Source organism: Stegodyphus dumicola, chromosome 4 (genome assembly GCF_044657685.1).
Source record: "Stegodyphus dumicola isolate Sdum_Otavi_A_Nest chromosome 4, ASM4465768v1".
NCBI classification, from domain to species: domain Eukaryota; kingdom Metazoa; phylum Arthropoda; class Arachnida; order Araneae; family Eresidae; genus Stegodyphus; species Stegodyphus dumicola.
This window is the reverse complement of record NC_140771.1, coordinates 262,118,324-262,134,807: the sequence shown is the minus strand read 5'-3', so window position 1 is coordinate 262,134,807 and position 16,484 is coordinate 262,118,324.

The window sequence follows — 16,484 nt, the reverse complement described above, 5'->3', positions numbered from 1 at the left end:
GTCTTTCACGGTAACATATGTTTATAAGATTATATATATATATATATATATATATATATATATATATACATATAGTGTTTATATATATATTGTTTATATATATATATACATATAGTGTTTATATATATATCGTTTATATATATTGTTTATATATATATATATATAGTGTTTATATATATATCGTTTATATATATTGTTTATATATATATATATATAATCGTTTATTGCAATGCATTGTCGGATGCTTTCCTGGCCCATAGTGACGAGAGACAACACAAGAAAAATAGTGTACGAACAATGTAAAGATATTTGTTTATTTTCCTTAGCGCAGCGGAAACCAAGAAATAAGAACAAAAGCAGGGGATCGCCATCAAAGAAAGCATTCGAAAGTTCCTTCGGAACGTATCCTAAACATGGGTTTGGTAGGGATAGTCCAGTGCATTGTTCAGCAAGATCACGAGACCTAACTTGCATTATCAGTTCGTCTCGGGGTACTTCAACACATAAGTGCACGAAACCCCAGTTAGAAGTCCAACAGGAACTTGTGGCACATATTGTGGCAGGTGCTGGGAAAGTCCTGGGGATGCAAGGTATTTTCCGGAACATCTCATGTTGGATGTGCGAGAGATGGGATACCTGTAACAGGGTGCAGGTCGTAATTTCGAACACTTTTTTGAGGTCCATAAGTGTCTAATTTTGTTCCTACTTTTTAATTTCTCTTTTGCTAAGCATAACTGGTGTCCGATCTTTCTTGTGTTTTGTGTTGTTTGCACCGGCCAGGAAAGTGATTTCGGCCATGTTTTGCCATTTAATTTTTCGTCATCGTCGTCTCTCTCATATATGTGTATAATTACTTATGACTCAAGTGTTGCTACTATATGATGACATTTGCAAACACGGTGTTTAAAATGCTACATATTCCCATCCGAAAATATCTTTTTCTTTTCCTCTTGCCCTTCAAATAAGATATATATGTCCTTCATTGCAAAATTTCCTGGAACTTTAATTTTTCTTTTTTCGAGGACAATGGAGAACATATTTCAGTATAGGCAGCTGTCAATATTCAAACATCAAATTGTAAAAGCCATTAAAGTGTGGCCGAAATGATCAGAAGGGCTAAATTCGCATAAGCATTTAGGAAATACATTTTGAAAAATTTTGTAAATTTTCCTTCAATAAATTTAATGGAACAGGCAAAAGAAATTACAGGGAACAATAAATATAGGAGAAAACAGGTATATATTTTCCTAATTTACTTTGATTTGATTGATTTCTTTCTTTCTTCCTGTATAAATAAATAAACTTTAAGAATGCAACTGAAGAATGAGAATAAAAGTTTCAATTGAAAACAAATGGTGGCAAAAATCCTAGTGCGGCTCTGCTGGACGACGAAAAAGACCAGCAATATGATCCGAATTTGGAATAACGAGAGAAAATTTGAAATCTGTGCAGCCAGCGATGCAAAGAGACTCGTTAAAATACAGGTTTTGCTGATTCAGATTCTAAAATGCTTTTTCCATCCTTTGTTTGTAGTTGTTTCCCTTTTCATTTCAGTTTCCTTTTTTCCTCCTATTTTGCAATTTTCGTCATTGTTTCCCTCTGTTTTTAAGCCACCTGTTTTTTATTTCTGTTATTATTATTGCAACTTATGTAAAAATTAAGTAAGTAAAAGTAAGGCACTGAAACTTTGCAAATTATTACGCTCTACGTGAGATTCATGGAGGCCGCTTATTGCATACAAATAACGCAAAATACTTTAACTTATCTGCTTGGCTTTAGGTCAGAACAACGAAAACAACAAATTCACCCTTTGTAGAAAACAATTCTGCCAGGCAATAATTTACGGGAAGTTTTTTCCCTATGAAACTGGGCCAAAAGTGTTATATAGTATCTAAATATGGAAGTGGTGTACATGTTAAACGTGATCGTCATTGCATTCATTACCTTCACTATTTTACTACTGAAATAAAGATATACCAATTTTTTTGTAGATTGGAAAATCCTCCTTGTGATCATGAAAAAGAGCAAAAACTGGAAAACGAGAAAGAACTGGAAAACGAGAAGGAACTTGAAAAGAAGCGAGAACCGGAAAAGATGCAAAAACTGGAAAAGAATCAAAAACTGAATAAAAAGGAAGAACAGGAAAAGAAGGAGAAACTGGAAAAGAAGCAAGAACTCAAAAACAAGAGAAAACTGGAATTGACACAAAAACTAGAAAAGAAGCAAGACCTGAAAAAGAAACAAAAGCTGGAAAAGATACAAAAACTAGAAAAGAAGCAAGAACAGGAAAAGATACAAGAATTAGAACAGAAGCAAGAACTGAAAAAGAAGCAAAAATTGGAAAAGAAGCAAGAACTGAAAATGAAACAAGAGCAGAAAAAGAAGCAAAAACTGGAAAAGAAGGAAGAACTGAAAAACAAACAAAAACTGGAAAAGCAACAGAAACTAGAAAAGAAGAAAGAACTGAAAAAGAAGCAATTACTGGAATGGATTCAAAAACTAGAAAAGAAAGAAGAACTGAAAAAGAAGAAAATACGGGAAGGAATACAAAAACGAGAAAAGAAAGAAGAACTGAAAATGAACCAAAAAAGAGAGACCTGAAAATGAAGACGGAACTGGAAAAATTGCAAAAACTGGAAAAGAAGCAAGAGCCGGAAAACATGCCAGAAATGGAAAATATAGAGGAGTCTGAAAAGACGCAATACCTGGAAAAGAAGCAAAAAACGGAAAAGATTCCAAATCTGAAAGACAAGCTGGAACCGGAAAAGAGCTGTCAAACCCGAAAAGGAAACCGGTTGAACTGCGAAAAGAGCCAGAACTGGATACCGACTGTAGAACGATTGATTTAATGACAAAACGAAGCAAGACCCGGAAAAGAAAAATAGAACAAATAAATCATATACCTGCTTCATTTTACCGAAATTTATTATCAACAACATTTTTATTATCAAGAACTTTATGGTATTCTTAGTATATGGACGGCATTTGATAATATTTTGCTCGGTAAGTGTAACTACTGATATATTATTAGCTAGTAATTAGTCATGCTAACTTTAAGATACCAGTATTATTTTAGCAGCAACTAAGTACACTCTTTCGCAGTTCAGATCTATGTTTTCTATGTTTTCAGTGCCTTTCATGGCTGCGAGGTCTTCCGGTTTTACCTGGAAAGTCACAGTTTATTGACTTTTTTAACACATAGCTTTACACAGGACAATATTTTTCAACAATAAATTTATGTTGTGCTACTGGCTTTAAATTGTGCAAATAAATATTGCACGGCATATCTTTCATAATTGAACTCATGAAATTAATTTATACAAATTTCATTTTAAAATTTGTTTGACCCTGTGCTGTCTTATCCAACTGCAGATATTCATAGAACTTTATACCAAGGTTCAAAGAAACGTTCAAAAAGGAATGTTTATCCACTTTTAATTATGTGTTAATCAGCATGATTTGCATTACTAAGATTGTAATTCTAAACAAATTAAAAGCTATTGTAGTATGTACATTAGCTTTTCATTTGCTTTCACCTTGTTTAAATTCAGTTTGACATACCACAGTTTCCGTCTCTACTCAGGATTTTTTCAGTGTAAAAATTCAAGATTACAAATTGAAATGAGCGAAAGAAATAACTTTTAAAATGTGTGTATACATTACATCAGAATAATAATATAATTAGATAAATAAACTGAATAATATGTTATAAAGCGAATTTATATCAATTTCGATTTCTTTCAAAATAGAGATTCCTTCGCACCTCACAAATCTCACAGAAACTCTCGGTTTGTGATTCGTGAGCTTTAGTTTTTTATATTTGGAATTTGGCAGCAATATGATTCACTGTTACGATGCAAATTCTTGCTCACAAATTGGATATCTAACTAGAAAATGGTATAATTAAAATAAAATGAATATTATTAGATGGAAATGTTGGTTTCCTTTGCGTTTATCTGAATGGTATCGTATATATAAACCTGTTGGAGACGTTTTTTTCCCACACATCGAATAGAGACACATAGTCACATAATACAAATAATATAAATACAAGAATATAGTGTAAGATGAAGCTCTACCACATTTCTCTATTACTTAAGACTGCGAAAGATTTGTTAAAGCATTACAGGATCATACTCTGATGGATCTCGCCGTTCTGTTTCATTTTCTGCCCTCGAAAACACATTATCTTAGTACAGTAGATTACTTTTGAAGCAATGGATTATTTGAAAACATTGTAACTGTAAGAATTATTCTCTGATGTTATTACTGAAAAAGCGGTTGAGAGCATAATCTTTGGCTATGCGCTTTAAGCTGTATTAAAACCATTTTGAAATGTAAGGCCTACAAACTGAAACGTAACTTTATCTTATTTCTGTACTATTCATTAGAGTTTTATACATTCCCATCAATAGATACTGAATGGCTAAATATTCTGCTTACCCAAACCAGTTATTTTTTTCATACTCTTCTTTTTCTTAATTTTAATTAGTCCGGAAAGTAAAGCTATAGAGAATTTCACTTCTTCATTAGAAATCTGATTTAGAATTTTGTTTTCGGAGATAAAAGTTTGAATTCTTTAACCCTTTTCTAAACACAAAGATTGAAAAACGTAACACCGAAATTTTGAAAACATTTATACACTAATAGAAGGGAAAAAAAACAGAATATAATGCTTCAGCAAGTATGTAAATATCTCTATCACTTAAGTTTCAGCTATGTTTGTTATAGTATATTCAGGCGTATAAGGCGCACTTTTAAAAGAAAATGCAAGATGGAAATTTATGGGTACGCGCTGTACGCCAGCTATAAAAATGTTATGTTTAGAAATAGGGAAAAAGTGAGCATACGAAAATTAGATTTCTGCGTGTAATTAAATGCTTTTTATTTAAGAGAAATTACATAGTTTATGTACTTAAAAATTTTCGTTATCGGATTCTGTTTCATTTTCACCTTCACCTCTGATCCATACTTGCATAGACAGATCCAAGTTCCTCATATATGTCTCAAGCTATAACTTCAAGCACATCATCGAATTCTGTTTCAGTTTTGCCGTTGCTTTTACTCTGATCCACACATAAATAATCATCTTTCGTTGCATCTAGACCGTCAGATATACCACATAAATTAAACAGGTTTAATTTTATTCCGTGATTTTATTATCTACTGACACACTATTTATGGACTGGCATGACGTATTTGGTCTCCATTTGTAATTTTGTTTTCACCTTCACTTTTGTTCAAGTATTCCACTAACGTTTAAAATATTCTATCGATGATTTATTGACATATATGTCTAATATCTGAACTAATGGCAATAATCCGCCTGGATAAACTGTCATATCTGTATAACACTCTTTCAACAACATATTTGTGTTATCCGTTAGATGCAGGCTGAGCATGTACCAAATTATTAGACTTTCTTGATTATCTGAGGCAAAAGGAAGCTTTTGCCAAATATTTCTTATCCACAGTTTCAAAACGTTTTTCTCCGCCGATCATTTCTCGTGAATACGGATGAAAACACTTTCGGGAAACTGCACTTCAGCAAAGTCTTTCTTTTCAAGATATCGATGAGCTTTTAATTTCGTACGGTCGGCTAAGCAGGAGATCAGTACGGTGAGGTGAGATTTCTCGTTGGCCTATTGATTTTATGTTAACCGTTATTTTTCTTTCATATCATTGTTTCTTTATCTCCTACTATATCAAAACTACAGGAATGACATCCATATTTGCAACACGTGATAGTAAATAAATTTTTACATATTTTTAAAAACTCATCAAAGTTTTATCTCTATATTTTCGAAGCCTTTGAAAAAATTTTATCTCTTTTTCTCGGAGAACTGAATTATTCCGTGAAGTAAATCGAATACACAACCTCAGTTTGCTTTAGAGTTTTCACTTCCATTTGCACTCAATTTTTCTATTTTTAAGGCAAAGAAACGTACGCTGTTTCTTGTTACAATTAATCCATTCTAGTGATGATGGGGATTTTCTACAATGCAGTTTCCAACACTTTCGCCGACGGTAAGCTATTTCATTACTTCTTTATGCAATACACATTTATTCTTTGGCGCAATAATCATTGTAAAATTTCATGCCTCTTCCACTCGTGTACGAAGCATTCACGAAAACCAAACTGCATGATTTCCATTTTCTTTCGCAAACTCAATGACTTAACATTTGAAACTTGCATTTTGTTTGTTTCGTTCGGCGAAAGCCATTACTACTGCTGAAGAAAGCACTGGATGAACTACACTTCACTAAAATCAAATGTGATATCGTTAAGTCTTTGATGTTGACATGAGAACCACGGCTTCAAATGACTACAGAAAGAAGAAACATGACTCCTAATTCCGCAAATTCACTTTGGTCGAAAGTGCATTCTTATCCAAATTATGTTCCTTATTTCTTGAAGTCCTAGAATAACATTCTCTTTCACATCCAGAATGAATACAAATCACCTCCTACCTTGCAGAAATATTTTCCCCGATAATCAATTTTCCTGCGCACCACCTTATCGCTTGCCAAATTGCAATGTTTCCGCAATTGACATATTTGCTCGTGTTTCCTAAGGTATGAAATAATCAAGAAGAGCTGTTGCGGGATATGATGTTTTTGGTATTGCCAAACCACCATGTGTATTTTATTGCTTTCTTTATTTACTAAAGATCTGATGCATTGTAATTAAGCTATATAAGACCTTGATCTATATGCGATTACGTTTTCTTATACAAAATGTTCCAACAATGTGCTTATGCGTTGTAATTTCATTTATTCAAAACTCAGTCTAGTTATATTTATAAAATTTTCAATAGCAAACGAATGTTTTAAGAAAACAGTTTAAACGTTTTGGGTCAAGATACTTTTCAAAAAAAGTCTAATCCAAGAATTATTTATATGAGAAATTTTATGTAAAAACAAATGGCGCACATTTTTACGTTTGAAATTTACTGGCATATTCCATGACAAATTTAGTAAGAGATTTCAGGTTTTTACCAGCTATAGGAAGTCAAGGATTTCTAGAATAATTTACAAAGTCAAGGACGAGTTCTGTCTATTGTTAATTGGTATTTTCATTTCCAAAATAGAACGTTGAAAATTAAATTTTGAGAGAAGTCTTTTTAATTTTTTTGGCACGCTGCATAAAGAGTTCATTTCAAAAAACCTGAAAATAAAAGTATCAGTTTTCTACATTTTACTAATTATTCTTTCCTCCAATACCTAGACTTCATTTCGGAAACTTTCCTTTTGGTTATAATGAATAAATCACAAAACAATTGACTGATGTCAATCGAAATCAGACGGAGATACTTATGTTCAAAATTATTTCATAACGAGTGCAAACGTTTTCCTCATAAAATTATGAGTGTCGGAGAAACATATGAAGAGCCAGGCTTCGTAATTTTTACAAAACAAATGAATTTAAATTTAAAAGTACCAAAGCGCAAACATTTACGTTTTTCAAAACACATTTGTACTTGCAAGTCAATGCCTACCACAAACGACCAAGATCCGGTCTGAACTTTTGCAGACAGTGCACACACATGCGTTTCGAGTACCTTTCATTTTGGTTATTTGCGTATGCCATATAATCTTCTCAAATATTCTCATGCTTGTGACTCAGAATTGAATTATCATTTTAACTGATATTTTTATGTGATGTGTAACAATAATTTTGTTTATTTTTCAGGATGAAGATTCAGGCCCCCTTTGCGCATACCGACTGTAATTTGAATAGCCAGTTTACAATAACAAGCTTAATAGTAACCGACCGTCATAGGGAGACGCCCGAGGCTTAAAGGAACGCGAATCTCTATCAAAGTTGCAACTTGTGTAAATGCAATTTTGACTTTTAAATTCTTTTATTTTCCCTTTCTCGTGTCAAAAATGTTTTTCTCTTCAATATTTAGTTTAATAACGTGAAACTTTAATTTAAATTTTTCTTTTCGCTATTTTTACTTTAAAAAGATTTTAAGTTCTTTCATTTTACAAAAGTAATACTGATTTTAAAAACTATAAATATTTCCTTTTGGTTTTTTATTTTAAAAAATTGCATTTAATTGCTCACTTTATTTATTTTACAGAAATATTATATACTCTTATAAGGTAAACATATTTCTTTTTCGTATTTCCATAAATGCCATTTTTTAAAAATATTTTACTCCTTTTTATTAAGGGGTGTTGGAAACCCTATAGCAACAATGTTGAATTGGCCATTTTTGGATTACCTTTTCTGAAAATCTGCTGTTCTTACAGGTTTGAAGGTTTTTACGTAATTAAAGTACATCTATCACCTCGCGCTCTTTCAACCACGAGGCAGGTTCGTCTATGCACTTGCCATAGTATTAAAATAATCTCTATCTTTGAAATTTTATCCTCTAATTTATTACACATAACGGTACCCAATATACAATAAAACAAATATCACTAGTACAGTATACATTTAATTATATACATAATATAAGGCGTGTAAAACATGTTTTAAGTAATCTCAACTATATACATAATATAAAGCGCGCAAAACCATTTTTAAGTAATCTCTTTCCACACGGCATGGCTGCCGGTCCATTCACGCCACCAGCCTGCCTCGATCGGGTTTTCCGAGGAATCTCGAATTCTTTTAATACGGTGTCTTTAATCATAATATTGTTATTTCAATCCATTTCATCGAAAGTCGCGATCAAACTTTTAACTTTTGTTTTTAAACTCTGCAAAATAATTTTCCCTTCTTCAGATATTTTATAGAGATTAAGAATCACTTCAGCATGATGTAAAATGAACAGCCATTTCTCAGCTTTCGATGGTGGGTCAAACATAACTCCTTTCATTATTTTCAAATGTTTCAATAATCGTTTCCCTTGCTCTAAGAATCTCTAAGAATCTCCTATATCTTGATAAAAATAAGAACCTTAATTTCTCATTTCCATATAAAATATACTTTCTCGGTGTCTACTGGCTTTAACGCCTGACATTCGAATCATGTTATTAACAGACATAAAAACAATTATAATTTTCTAAGTTAATATGCTTAATATATAAATTAAGAAGGACTTACCTTTGTTCCCGATAGTGAAAATATCAAACGAAGAGCACAACTTGACGCTGTTAACTTTAATCATGAGCACACTGCAGTGGCACGTAACTTGACATGATTACAACACGGTAAATCACATTACCCCTGATTTAACTTTTCACGATTTCACTAGGATGATGAACACTGATGATCCCATTTTACCACTCACTGGCTGTTAACGTTTTAGCACATCACGCTTTCACAAATCGGATGAATTTATTCGCACACATGGCCCTAAACGCGCCATTTTCTTTCGTCATAAAAATCTTCTCTCATCGTAGATCCATTCGTGAACTATCACCGAATTTCATTTTACAACTTTGAGTAACTTTTTACAACCATATTTATTTATTATTTTCACTATTTAGTGATTTCCTTTTTCACAATCTTATCCTATCGACTGTTCCGATTTGCACCTCGCGCCGTTTCAACTCCGAGGCGGGTTCGGTCATTTCTCATGCACTCGCCATAATAGGAAAATAATCTCCATCAGCTTTGAAATTTTATCCACTGATTTATTAAACAATACATAATAAAACAAATACCACTACTATACATTTAGCTTAAGTTATCTCTTTGCACACGGCATGACTGCCGGTCCAACCGCAAAAGTCACAAGTCTCGTATTCTTCCCACCAGCTTGCCTCCACTCTGCTTTCCGGCGTAACTACGTCCCTTCCTTTAACCGTCTTTCGCCCCTCGCGGATAAAATGTTCTGGAAACGTCTTTCGCTAAGGGAAGGAACATCACAATACCTAGCTGAATATCCTGAAACGAGCTTTTTTATCATTTTAAATTTTAGAGTATTTTACAGTATATTTTGTTACGCATAGTAAAATTTAGCACTGATTATAATCAAAAGCTCATTTCGGCAAATATTTGGAAGCGTAGTAAATAAGGTATAAAAATTCCAGATACCTGTGAGCAGTAGTTCTTGAGAACAGGTACTACATCGAGTATAAAAAATCACGTTCGGGGGCAAAACGCGATTTTATGTAAAAATTCTCAATTATCAAATTATTCAATGACAAATTAAAGCTAGATTTTGTACAGTCCTAATTTTCATAGAGATTAAAGAACGGTGTTTTAAGAAAGCTAAAATTGTAGAGAATTTGAAAATGCAAATATCAGAAATCCTCATTTTATGAAATGTTTTGGCTTTCAACACCCCTTCAACTATTCTATTCTTTAAAGTCCTTTCTCTTTTTTTCTATTCTGGTAAAACTTGATATATAAATTTAATTCTTTGTCTTTTAATTTTTAATTTTATATCTCTGGTCGCATTTCTCTTTAACGATTAGCATTTTGCATTTGGCTTATTATTATTATATTAAAATTATGCGAAATGAACAAACAGTAAATAATGAGATGCTCAATTAAAAACAAATACAGATTTAATGATAAAAGAGAAATTTTAATGTCATTACAAACAAGATTTCAAGGGTTTCAAGAGGCCGTTGCCTAAAAAAAAAGAAAACAATTCGTCGTTTCCGGAAGAAATGAAACTTTAAAAAATATTTTAGTTGTCACAAAAACCAAACTTTTTGAAACATTACGTTATTCAAACTCTTACGTCACTTCCGAGTGTCACGTTTCTAAGATGGCATAGGTTTCGGCTACGTCCCCAAGCCTCTGGCATCTCCTGAGGGCGGTTGGTTACTACACCTGTACCAACGATAGTGAACTTCCGGTGATATCCTTCTGTCTGTACCTGAATGAAACTGGCTCTATTTGACGGCACACTAGCGAAACACTAAAGAGTCATGATTTAAACGATGATGATTTGAATAATTTAACTGGAATTTTGAGGACGGCAATTTAGATTAACTGCTGATGATTTTTTATTTAAGTGATCGTGAGTATATGGTTTAGTGATGAAGATTATGAGTAATTGAGTAGGATGATAATAAAACTTTAGGTGATCGGACTTTGTATCTAGGGGAAGTTCTTTTATTCTGACGACGACTACAATGATGAGGATGAAGATGATACATAGGATGGTTTAGAATGACTGATGTGATTTGGGTGATGATGGTTTATCTTATTCTGACGATGATCATGGTGACGCGATATACATGATGGTTAAAATGACGATGTGTATTAAGTGATAATAAATATTTAGATGAATTTGATGGTGACATAGTTTTGACTGATGACGATTTTATACATGATGTGAGAGTGATTTATATAATAATTTAGAGGAGTTAGACAATGAAGACGATGATTAAATGAGGATGAAGAACATGATGATTTGGTTGATATTGCTTTCTATTTAGATGATTTGGAAGATTATGATTTATCTATCTCGACGATGATAATGGTGATGATGACATATACGAAGGTTTAAATTGAAGGTATGATTTCGATGATGATGATTATTTAAATGATGGTTTTGAATTATCTGGTGATAATTTTATAATTTCTTTCTTGGTTATTCAGGTAACAATTTTGATGGTGATTTAGAAGGTTGAAGTGATGAAGACGATGATCAAATGAGAATCATATTGTTGATGGTGGTGATTTAGATGATACTGCTTTTTATTTAGTTGATTTGAGCTATGATGATTTATCTTAATTTGGCGATATTTTCAATGACGATGATGATGATAATATATATATGATGGTTTAACATGAACATGTGTTTTGGGTAGTTATGCTTAGTTAGATGTCTTAGATTAGCAGATGAAGTTGATTGGATTTAGAAGGAAATTTATATAGATGATGATTTCAATGAGTTAGATATTGATTTAGATGAAGGTATATTCATTTGATAATGATTATTTAAACAATAAGAGGGTCGTCCGAAAAATTACTTTGCCGTAAACCATAAAAAACAAAGTCTTATTACCTGGAAAAACCTATTGCAAAATATACAGCTATATTCCTGCTACTTCTCAGCATAAGAAACATCGGAACTATACCAATTGTCATAGCGTCGGTTACCTATTTCCATTAGAGTGTCATAGAAGTCTGTCGCCTGGGAAGAAAGGCAGCCCGTCACATTTGTCTGCAACATTTCACCTGTAGGGAAGTGTGCCCAGACAAGACCGTCTTCAGGTGCAATAACACGTGGAAGTACTTAACAGCAAGATCGGAGCCATAGAATGGATGGTCAGACATCTCCCAGCGAAACGTCTCCAACATATATTTTGTGGAATTCCCCGTATGCGTCCGATGTTGTCGTAGGACACCACAACACCAGCACTGAGCATCCCAAACCATTTGTTCTGAATGGCTCTTAAGATGTTCTCTAGTAAAGCGCAATAAAGATCAGCTTTCACCGGAGCACCACTCGCCAATACGTCAATGAGCAGAATGCCTTTACTATCCCAGAATACCGTGGACTTCAATTTCCGTGCATAGACTGAGGATCGTCCGGCGCGTGGATCCCTGTGACGCCAATCAATCGTGAGTTGCTGTTTTCTGTGGTGACGTGAGCTACCCACATCTCATCACCTGTAACGATTCTGTTAAATTGCGTTCAATAAACTGATTTATGTATCTGCTGCCTCTAGTTCTTTGTGTTTAAGTTTTGAGTATTCGAAATGGAACTCAAATACAATCAATCATATATATAGATTACATATCAATTCATATATTTGAATTAAATACATATTTACTTACCGGCCCGAAACTTTCTTAACACGTTGAGCGCGGCGCCGGTCTCTGGGGACCGACAGTGAACTTTCCGTGTGGCCGGCGTCGGTCCCTGGGAAACGGCACTGGAATTTTCGTTTGCCTGGCGTCGTTCCACGGAACCGACAGTATAAGTTAAAAAATAAATATAGTCTCAACGAAATGTCATCAAATTTAGCATTAATGAAATGTATTGAAACATTCTAAACAAAAATACGGCTTAGCTTTAAGGCTTAGCTCTCTGCCTGCTGAACGGAAAGGACAGCAAATTCGGCGCCGAACTCAGCGTGTTAATTAGAAAGCTACCGCTCGGCCTTAAAAACGCACAGCAGTTTGGTTTAAATAACCATTGATAACACTATTCTATAACGTTCTTTCTATAAAGTTCTTTGTACGTTAAAGTACATATAGCACAAGAGTGTGCAAGGAAACTGATATATAACAAATTTATTTAATATTTTTCATATAATAAGGATAATTTCAAACTGTAAACATAATTCTAAAAATCCATGACATTATCGAATTGAGACCTGTTTCGATGTCAGATACATCTCGTAATGAAATCTGAAATTTTTTGAAATTTAACAACTAATTTTTCGAGGTATTTGACAGTCCAATCTGTATAAGTTTCATTTATTTGTTTAAATGTTTGTAAAGTGTTATCACTGATTTTCATAAAAAAGGGTGTGAGAGATAATTGATAAAATTGATAGATAGAAATGGAGGGAATATTATGCATTTGTTCAGAAACATAAACGTAGTATTTGTGAGATTTCTCGCACAGCCAACTTATAATTGTTTTGTTAAATTCCTTTTTTTTTTCATATTTAATTCTTTTAAATTAATTTCTCAAAGTTTGTCATAATTTATGTGACTCAAATAGGTACGAAGAATTGATTCGGAATGTAAAAGAAATATATGTATTCTGTAACATTATTTTTTGTAAAGTTTAATTTTTTTTAATTAACAAGGTCTGTAACCAATGTTTGCACTTATTTAATGCACGGAGTTCCAAGCAATTTCACTCATCATCCTACAAGCTGCAATAAACACAAAAACACAACTCTGAAAATGAAATATTCTAACAAGGATTGTAAAGCCAAAGGCATATAATTAGTCTCCTCTGTATGCTCAGATCATTCAATATGATTTCTCTCACAGCTTATAGATTTTCAGATGAGTTACTCACGTTCGTTTTTAATGGTAATCAAAATAATATAAAACTGCAATTAAAAAGATTAAAATTTCGACAAATTGACTAAATGAAAAATATATTCGCTGGTCGCTTAAAATTGCTTCAACGGTACCTAGTTCCAAATTGCAAGACGGGTATTCCACACACGGATAATCGAGAATTAGTATAACATTCTACAGCAAAATAATGCAAATTCCGTGCTTTTTTCATATAATGCATTCATGCTGTCAGATTTATTATGTCTAATCTTATAATATTATTGTAAAATTACTGCCGGTAGAAATCATTCCTTGAAAATGAAGGCCCCTTGCCACCTTCTTGATGCCTAATTTCAAATGGATAATTCAAACGTGGCCAAAGGAGAAATATTAAAATTTTCAAAAATTTGTGTTTACGGTTTTTTATTACCTAGATTTACCACTGCTAACTAATATTATGATATAATAATATATTAATAATTAGTCAAATGAAATTTATGTGGCTTCGTGTGAACCACTTGGTCAGCGTGGTATTTTTAACGCTGTGTTTGAGCAAAAACAGAATATTGTTTATTTAAGCTATAATAAACATCCTACAGTAACATTTAGTTATTGTACATTGTTTTTTATCAGCACTTACGAGCTGAAGTTTCGTCTTATTAAACTATCCATATTGGTGTTTTTCATGCTCCGATATTGTTTTTGTATATAAATAATGAAAATTACAATTGGGATGATCAGTTCCATAAAACTCTCAGTATTCTGCAATCCTAACCACATGACCAATGGTGCCCCAAACATACAAGAAACAAACAGGTATTTACAAGTAGGAATGATTTTCGAAACGTTTGCTTGAACAAAACTCAAAACAAAATAAAACAAATGGGTCGAATCAAAATGTTAATGTTTCATAAAAATTTGCAGGATAATGTTAGATGTAAAGCCTGTTTTCGTTTCCCTGGCAGACGTACTAGGAAGTTTCATAAATGAAAGTTTTCTCTTTTGGTGGGATAGTGGCTGTGACCTATACATCGAGCATTCATTGCTGGACAGTACGTGTATAATTACAGATAGATAGAGATAAGTAGTTAATAGAGTATTTGACATATATAAACTCATCATTCAGATCTCCGAAAGTTTTCAAATAGTAAAAACACGATACCGTATGCTTTCACCACTTCACTTATGATGTATACTATGCCCATATGAGGTACTTCTCCCTGTTAGAGTTAACTAAATCTTAGCTATTGAAATATAGCATTTTCAAATTCTTTCCATTTGAATTTAACATGAATAATTTTACTCTGATCTCTCTCTTTCTTTTCTGTTTGTTTCTTACATCTAGCCATCTATATCCAGTTCTATATCTTCTACTTGTGCCTCTGATATTTAATGTAACGGCATTTTGCTTTAGAGTAAATAGATTTAAAATAATTAAAAATTACATTCCTATTTTCAAAATACTTTTATTTATAATTCAAGGTAAACATTTTGATATTCGTCAAATGGAACTCGAACCTAAAATTTAATTTTTATTAAATCTTTAATCTATTTCCAGCACTATGCATAAAAATGCCCTTTCTTGTTAAAATAACGAAACTGATTTCAGATTTACTAGTAGTGAATCAAATTGCAAATTGCTTAGAAGACATTTTTTAGCTCTCAGAATACATTCCATTTAACTATGCAGTAAATCGAATGATTGTTTGCAGTTAACAATATGTAAAAAGCTGTTTGGGCCAGGTCGAAAAACAGGTGGTTTACATCTGGAGGAAACGAATGTTTGACAATGTCTATATACTATATATAAACTAATAATTAGAAACTTCCGCGTAATGCCCTTATGAAATAATTCACTGTATATTAGAAAAGTACAAGAAACAGACGCATATTTTTTCGAATGAAAAAAATCGAAAAATTATGTGCTTACTAAAATCAAAAATCTCAGGCGAACAACACATAAGGCCTTGTAAGGCCTTATGTGTTGTTCCTTATAAGTTATGTGAATTTCCTTATAAGGCCTATTAAATTATACACACTTTTTGCTGCTGATCATTTAAATTTATTTCTTCGAATTGCTCTTTCAAACTTGAATACCCGATTCCTAAAAGAAAGTTGCTGATTTTGAAATTACGTATACTGCACAATTTTGGTCGTGCGTTTATGAATTTTTTCTAATTTTATTTCTTTATTAGCGGAAGTACCCGATGTCAATTAAGTTAGATTGAAAGCAATGTATCTAACAACAGAGAGAACGATACCGTTGTAATCCTTCTCTAACGATGTAAAAAATACGATTCATAGTTATACATTTTTCAGTCTGGTGCGATATGCAACCCCACATAAAAAATTTCGATAGAAAAATATAATTCTCTCTCATTGTATCAGAAGCAATGTCACTCAGCTTTTAGTGATTTTCGTCTTTCTAATCAAATGGCCATAACAGCTCAAGTTCCATCCAATATTTCACCTATATTCAACTTTAGTCGATTCAATGTCGCAAAATATTTATCATAATTGATCAGAAATCAATAACGCAAACAAACAAACAAACACACAAACAGACATTCTTCTTTATATATATAGGTTATGTAAAACT